This window comes from Silene latifolia, chromosome 9 (assembly GCF_048544455.1).
Source record: "Silene latifolia isolate original U9 population chromosome 9, ASM4854445v1, whole genome shotgun sequence".
Lineage (NCBI taxonomy): Eukaryota > Viridiplantae > Streptophyta > Magnoliopsida > Caryophyllales > Caryophyllaceae > Silene > Silene latifolia.
Window position 1 is genome coordinate 48,627,561 of NC_133534.1, and position 8,790 is coordinate 48,636,350.

Below are 8,790 nucleotides of genomic sequence, written 5' to 3' on the forward strand. Positions count from 1 at the left end.
GGGTTTGCAAAAATATGAAAAGAATGAGGGTATTGAACAAAGAACAAGAGTTTTGAACCCGCAAACTCTCCGGTACTGTAGCCTTACTCGATCGAGTAAGTAGGGTACTCGATCGAGTGGCCTCTGCTAGATCGAGTAGGCGCTACTCGGTCGAGTTTCCGTAGGGAATTCCTACTTCCTCGACGTTATAGCTTCCTAACTAGATCGAATGAGGTCTACTCGGTCTAGCAGGCACTCACTCGGTCAAGCAAGGTTAGGTACATGGTCGGGATTACAAGATTTATTAAGATTCCTGCAAAACAACAACACGTGTCGTTTCCAAACCAAATTCGGAAATCGTCACAGGCTACTATAATGATTCACAGCACACTATTACTACCCATAACGCGACGATTTTCCCCAACTAAGATACATACCATTCCATTCTGTAGCGAATATCACACCAAACAATTTATCACGCTAGTAAATCATTTACGCATACGTTTGACGCATTGTTTCATGTCTAAACCTTTGTCTACAACTTCACTAATGAAGCTTATAACCATATTACTCTAAGCACTCATTTAACATTAACTTTTCATGTATCATCCGAGTCTATTAGCAATGTAACTTTGCTTCAACATAAACAAATTAGTCTACTCAAATTAATCTTGTCTTCTCTAGCATTACCCAATTGTTCAATGGATGTGCTTTCCTCTTCATCATTTACTTCCAACTCATCCCTCTTGGGATCTTCATCCATTTCTACCACAAGGTCCTTGTAGGGGTCCTCAAGCTCTACACCACTCCTTAGCACTACCGCATGAGCATGGTGGCTATTTGAGGTATCCTTGGAGCTTTGTCCTTGGGCCAACAACCACCGGGCGGCCGTTGAGGGTCAGCCATAGCATGAGAAGCCATCCTAGACTCCATTTCCCTCATGTACATAAGGAAGGTAGCCCTCAAGTTTGCTTGTTCTTGTTGAGTTGCCTTAGCAAAATTTACCATCTCTTGACTATGTTGAAGGTGCATGTTCTTTATCATCTTCAAAAGCTCAACTTGGGAGAGCTCAACTTGGGGTTCTTGATAAGGTTGGTTGACTATGGGTAAAGGGAACCCATAGTCATACCGAGCATTGGGACCTTGGTTGTTGTTTTGCCCCCCTTGGAAGTTAGCTCTAGGACCATTGTTGTTGAAGTTTGATCCTTGACCTTGTTCTTGAAACCCTTGAACATACCCTTGCCCAAATCCTTGGTTTGCTTGATTCACTTGATTCCCTTGGTAAAACCCTTGGTTGCCTTGATTTCCACCAAAATCTTGGTATCCTTGTGCTTGGTTCCCATAATTTTCGTTTTGATTGTTGTTTGGCCATTGGTTTTGATTTCCGGGATTAGGTCTTGGGTTGGGGAATATTCCCCTTTGTTGAGCAAAACCGGGTGGGTTGTTTGGGGCTTGTGGTTGAAGGTATTGCGGGTTTTGAACATTGGTGCTTTTGTAACTAAAGTTGGGGTGGTTCCTCAAACCGGGGTGGTAGAAATTGGTATTTGGATTGTAGATGTTTGGGTTGTTGAAAGGTGGTCTTCTGGGTCTTGAATTGTTGTTAAAGCCTTGAAAAGCGTTAACCTCTTGAACATTCTCTTCATAGACCCCATTGTAATTGTTGCCACACAAGTCATAAGTATGACCACTTCCTCCACAAAGTTCACAACTTGCGACTTGAGCCACTTCTTCCATGGGTGCCCCATATGAGGTTGCGGCTTGGTTCACTTGATTTCTTGAAAACTTCTCAAATTGTTTTGTGAGTAAGTCGAGCTTGGCATTTGTCTCGGAGTTGGAGGCGTTTTCCTTAGGAAACTTCCCATTCCTTCTTAGCATGTTTCCTCTAGAACCATAGTTTGCCTCCGAATCTACCATTTTCTTGATCAATGCCGTGCCCTCTTCATCACTCAAGTGATCAAATCCTCCCCCCGCGGAGGCATTTACCATCTCCTTAGTCCTTGGTAGCAAAGTTTGGAAGAATGTTTGAGTGATGTACCATTCCGGTATTCCATGGTGGGGGCAACTTGCTATCAAGTCTTGATAACGGTCCCAAGCTTCACCCAAAGACTCACCATCCTCTTGTTGAAACGTATGAATCTCATTACGGAGCATCGCGGTCTTTGAGGAAGGGTAATACTTGGCCATGAATGCTTTAGCCAAAGCATCCCAAGTAGTGAAAGTATCCGGTGGGTGAATGTTCAACCATCGGTCCGCTTTGCCCGTCAATGAAAACGGAAACAACATCATTCTCAAGGTGTCTTCGGACACCCCATTCTTCTTCATCATTGAAACTTTCCTTTTAAACTTCCGGAGATGAGCATGGGCATCCTCTTCAATGTGCCCCCCGAACAAATCTTTCTCAATTAACCCGACTTGGGCGGGATGCATTTCAAAGTTGTTTGGGGCCAAGGTGCCAAAATTGATAGGGTTACATGAATCATTATGGTTAGGCCGGTTATGATCTCTAAGAGCCATTTGTGGTGGTGGATTTGGTATTTGATGTGGTGGTGTTTGAGGTGGGCTATTATAATTAAGGAAGTTATGAAAAGGGTTTTCTAGTAGAGTCTCAATTGTGAGGTTTGGTTGAAGTGTGGTTGTGGTATCAATATTTTATGGGATGTGTGAATTTGGTTGGTACAAGTTTGCTTGAGGGGAACTATTCCTAACTCTCTCAAGGGTCCTTGTCCTCAAGGTTCTAAAAAGCCTTTCGGGGTCGGAGTTGAAGAGAAGAGCTTGGTGGTTCCTTCTAGGCATGCACTTGACAAATCATTAGTCTCCTAGTGTTTTTACACACTAGGGGAAGGCAAGAAATCACACACTCTACAAAGAACACACAACTACTTAAAACAAACTAACAATTGAGATGAGATTAAAGCAAAGACTCTAAGCAAAAGCTAAGCATAACCTAACGCCATCCCCGGCAACGGCGCCATTTGATAGTAAGGATTTGTCGTCGTTTCCCTTTATCAAAACAATTTATAAAAACCCAATTAAATGTAGTATTTAGTCGGGGTCGAACACGAAGACGGCGGGGGTTTCTACTAAGTCCAACTAAGAGTCAAGTCTAGTAAACAATGAAGGAAAAGGGTTTTGATTTTTACTACTAGAGCAACTAAACAAACGACTGAATGATGATAAATACGATTGATTAAGAGACTAGGGTCTTCGGGGTCACCGAAATGAACTAGGGGCGACAAGTCGATAAAATAGTCTAAGGCGAGGGTTCATCCTAGAGGCGGTTACCAACTTTCGTTGAGCAACAACTATTTCAAAACATGCAACAAGACCACCAACAAATTTTCATTCAAAGGAAGAATTAAGTTATTAAGACAAAAAGACACAAGCTTTCACTCACACAATTCGTCAAACACCTTGTATGCAATGCTAGAAAGACAAATACCTACACCAAAGACTCAAAACTTATCAACTAATCATGCCCACTAATCCTATTTAGGCTCCCCCTAAACCCTAGAAGGGTAACTACTCACTCATCATGTTTCTAAAGGCAAGATAAATAATAAAGATGGAGTCTTTAAGCATAAACATGGTGGAAGAACAAATTCTACTACTAATCATGCAAATATCAAACCTAAATTATAAGGAAAGACAATTTAATTCAAGAGACAATGAAGATTAAACTAAAGGCACAAACTTTAACTCAATAAACTCAAAGATTGAATCTTCGGGTGTAAACAACAAAGATGAACAATGAAAGGATGAACAATAAAGAAAACAACAACAATCAAACAACAAAGATGCAAATTTAACATAAACAACCAAACCAACTTAAAGAAAAAGCAAATGTAAACTAATGAAAATAGGGAGAGAAATAATACCAACTCAATAGCAAGAAAAGGAATTAGGATAGAAAAATAAAGAAGGAGCAACCTTCAATCTTCTTACAACCCAATTTCAATTACTAACTAATTGAATAACTTATCTAATTAAGGAATGATTAACAAAGTTTGAAACTTGGAAAAGGAAATAATTTCAGATCTGGGAGAGTGTGTACAAAATGGTTAAGGGAGGGGGTATATATAGTTTCCACCAGGATTAGGGTAGGATTTTAAATGGGCTTCAAAACACGAGTCTGCATTCCCGGCCGGTCAACCGGTTGCCGGTCTTCTGGCCGGCTGGGAGATCCCTGGAAGTTGAAATAAATCTTGGGAGTCATCAGGTATGTCTGGCCGATCAACCGGCTGCCGGTCACTGACCGGCTGGGGACACGTTTGACTTTGAGTCTTGACTTCTGGGTTTGGAGGAACTCCCAGCCGGCTGGCCGGCTGCCGGTCATCTGACCGGCTGGGAAGTTCCTGTAACTTCCTTCAAAAAAACTTGTGAATTCAGCTTATATGTTTTCCCAGCCGGCTGACCGGTTGGGAATGCCCCTTGCCTGATTTCTTCTTTAGCTGTATAAGCATGCATTCCCAGCCGGCTGACCGGCTGCCGGCCTACCGGCTGGGAATCCTCCTCAGCACGATTTCCTTCTTCTTCCATGAAAAGCTTAGTAAACACGTCTTCCTTGCTTCATTTCACCCATTCCCACCCCAATTCCTGCAAGGGGGCCACAATGTCATAGTAAAGGGAATTGGGACACGAAATTTGAGAGAAGAAGCACAAAACCGACTCAAATGGAGTCGGAAAGCATGGAATTAGAAGGGAAAAAGGGTGCAAAAGAATCCTAAATCAACCAAACTACTAAAACAAAAGATACAACTTGTCAAAACTATATAAACTACTTTTGTCATTACTCGTGAAGACTCATCCCGTCAAGACTCCAGCAACCATCCAAGACAACACCTGCTAAGACTGACTGCTCACCATAAGGGATCACGGCAAACACAACAGAAACAAACAAAAGACAAACCACACAAGGTCAGTAACTGAAGAGACACACTAACCACTGGCATAACCAGACAAAACAACAACATACACACAAGCCACATCTCCACCAATCAATCACCGTCACCGACTGTCCACTAGATCAGCCCTGCCAGTGGGGGATCGCAGCCGTACCCACCAAATCCCCGCTCATCATACTGAGCGATAACCCTGTCCCATTAATTTGCACATCCCCTCCCGTGGAGGGTTCCACGGAGGGCGAAACTAGGGCGTGAAGCCACTCCTGCAAGTGACTCCACTCAGCCGAGGATGCACCTCGAGAACCATAGATAACCGATCATAAACAGCTGCATCACAACAACAACCAATGGAACAACACACACCAACCGATTACCATATACAATCAACTACACAGATACAATAACAATACGACAACCGTCACACTAGACAACCAACAGAAACTGAGTAGGCGAACCTACCTTTAGCCAAATGCAGCGATTCCTCGATAAACCACATGACATCAACCAAGAAAGCAACCCCTATAGAAATCGCACAACAGCCTATTACTACCATCACAATCCTAAAAGGAACAACAAAGACAAAGATGATGATGATGACATACCTACGCATTTCACAACGGCGTTAAGACCGCTACCCGACTCAAGCAACTCATTCTCAAAGCACTAGCATCCTCAAAGGCTCCCATGGAAGGTACTTTGGTGAAAGAAAAGGAGGGAGGCGACATCTAGGTCTGAAGGAAGGAGGCGGAAATGATTCGCGATTCTAACAAAACACGATTATAAACCCTCGCTGGAAAGACGCTACTCGATCGAGTAACTAACTTACTCGATCGAGTGGCCCCTACTCGATCGAGTACCCAAATTACTCGATCGAGTACCCATTACTCTATCGAGTGCCACACATACCCAAGGTCAATCATGCCACGAGGCAACTCTTGCACGCATTCCTAAAGGCTATCACGTGCCCCCAAGGTCGATCAACGTTGGTCAACGGGTCCCTAAAAGGACGGGTATTACATGAGTGGAGTCACTTACGGGAGTGGCTTCACGCCCTTGATTCCCCTTCTGTGGAACCCGTCACAGAAGGGATGTGCACATTAAGAAACTTGGGTTTATCGCTCGGATGACATGATCGGGGCTTAGGTAGGAACGGCTGCGGTCCCCCACTGACGGTGTGGAATACTTGTTGCGATGAGTATTCTGGCAAGACTACACACTTTAATGTGTATTCAGGTGTGTGGTGATGAGATGGAGTTGTGTTGATTATTTGGTTTGTATTATTGTTTTATTGCAGCTTTTTGTTTTATGTAATCAGTACTGACCCCGTTTAATTGTTTTAAAAACTGTGGTGATCCATTCGGGGATGGTGAGCAGTTATTGAGCAGGTATGAGTAGATGCGCATGGGATAGCTGTGTTGAGTCATCACAAACTGTTTTAGAAGTCTTCCGCTGTGTCGAACATTATTTCATTTTGTTTAGTTGGTTTAACATTTTGAGAATAGTTGTACTTTTTACATTATCAGTTTTGGTTGGAGTTGTATCACATTAAACTATTTAATAAAGTACGTTTCGTTATTGTCTATTTTATCTACATTGCCTCGCGTAACCGAGATGGTAGCACTTCCCTGCCTTAAGTGGTCCTGGTAAGGCACTTGGAGTATGGGGTGTTACAGTTAAAACTAATGATATTCATGTCTTGGATGACTGATGCAATCAAGCAACAATTAAAAAAGAAATGATCTTTATCTTCAATTGGATGATTGCACAAAACACACTGAGGTGGGGCAATTATATGATTTCTTAGAAGCCTACTTTTCGTAGGGAGGCCATCAACACAAGTTTTTCAAAGAAAAAATTTCAATTTTGGAGGAACATTTAGTTTCAAAATTCAGTAAAATTCACATTTGTCAATATTTATATCGAATAAGCTATGTGCTAACCATGTCGCTGTTTTGGTCGAGAAATTTCCATCCATAGACAACCCCCAAAGAAGGGTATCTGGAATATTAGTGTGCGGCAATGGAATATTAACTATCTGATTAACAATAACATTATTTACTACATCTGATAACTTACTGACATCCAATTGTTTTTCAGGGGTTATGAAATCTCTATTTGAAAAATTTAAATCAAGGTTAATATGACCATCTATATTTCTAGTAAGAGGATAAGAAAAAAACCCAATTATCAGTCCAAAATTTGATATTTCTACTATTACCTACTTGCCATCTCAACCCCTTTCTAAACATGTCCCGAATACTCTTGAGTTTTACGCCATTGCCAGGAGCAAACTGAATTAGGCTTATGTTCAAAAAGTGAACAATTTGTCAAATATTTCTTAGTGACCACTTTGACCAATATATTGTCCTTTTCCACAAGAATTTTTCATAAAAGTTTTATTTGAAAGGCTTTATTAGCTACTTCATAATTTGAATTTTCTCCATTATCTTCTCTCTCTATTTCTTTTAAACGGTTAAGATCATTTCCAAGAACGATCGCAAATAAAAGTAATGGATGATAATATCGGAGAGAAAATATATAATATAAAAATATTCAAAATAATAGACAAGTAATGAAGAGGATCTTTGCTCGCGAGTAGGTATTTTAACCAATTTTTTCATACACTATGAAATGGCAGTTTCCACTCTCCAGTTATGACTTTGAGGATTACGTTCATTTTTTTTTGTGAAAGATTTGTGAGAAATAGAATCCCCTATCTACTAAAAAAATAGGTGAACTCACAAACTTTCCCTCCAAAAAACATCCTTTTAAATAAGGAAGTTATTGATAATCCAATTGTATTCACTATTTCACTAAATAAGGAAATTAGTAATTATAATGTATTACATTATATAACTCTTTTCATTAAAATTAATCATTTTATCCAATTATATAAACACTAAACAATAATATTTTAACTAAAGTATAAATAATATAAGACTATAAACTATTAAATCTTTTATTGATATTATTATTTGAGAATAAGTTGACGCATACTACTCGTACTATGTATAAACAACTATAAATGGTTTTTGTAACACCCCAGCCCAAACCTAGGGTCGGGAGCAGTCACTCACGGTAGCTCGCCATGCTGTGTACATGGCCCATAGATCAACATGGGTCTTTCCAGCGCATTTTGTCCTCACTCATGCGCATCCCGGGAACCTTCCCAGGAGGTCACCTATCCTAAGACTACTCTCAGCCAAACACGCTTAACTGTGGAGTTGTTTTGCATGCATAACCAGAAAAAAAAGTGCACTTTATTGATATGAGTAGTACTTTCAATTCCTTTAAGAACTAGTCAGATTTTAAGCCTATCAATGAACGTCTTCAAGGGGTTACTCCACCCGAATAACGTCTTCGGTTTAGTGGAGCATTACAGTTTTGATTACTTTCATAACAAAAAAATTGAGAGAATTCGTAAATTGGAATTATTAGCTTTGTGGTATAAAAAATAATTTTTAAATAAAATACATCCAGCACATTAGTCAATTCCCGTGAATCTTGGATTAATTTTCAGTTTTAATTTATTTTTTGCTCGAAACAAATATAATAACGAGAAAAATCAACAATTAATGAGATACCACTATTATTTTACAGTTCAATTTTTTTTGCCATCTCAAAATATAATGACGTGAAATATGAAAAATTAACAAGGTGTTAATTTAGCATGATTAAGTAATACAAAAACAAAAGCTTTATAAATACAGCGCATTCATTGCGCGAGATCTAAACTAGTTATATTTAATTGAGTAACAATGAATACAATTGCAACTCTATTTATTAGAGCTAGATTACTTAGATTAGGAAACTAAATATCCTACATATCATACAATATACTTGGGGAATAAGGTAAGAAAACAATCTACCATATTCTAGCGTAATTGCTCAACAAGGAAATATATAAGAT

General features: G+C 39.9%; 1 non-coding gene across 1 annotated transcript; it reads left to right on the top strand.

The window, feature by feature from the left end:
* Positions 1–2,023: 2,023 nt before the first annotated feature.
* On the top strand, positions 2,024–2,130 carry LOC141603351 (small nucleolar RNA R71). Its single transcript, XR_012525232.1, has one exon. It is a non-coding gene; the product is annotated as a small nucleolar RNA R71 (small nucleolar RNA).
* The last annotated feature ends 6,660 nt before the right edge of the window (positions 2,131–8,790 follow it).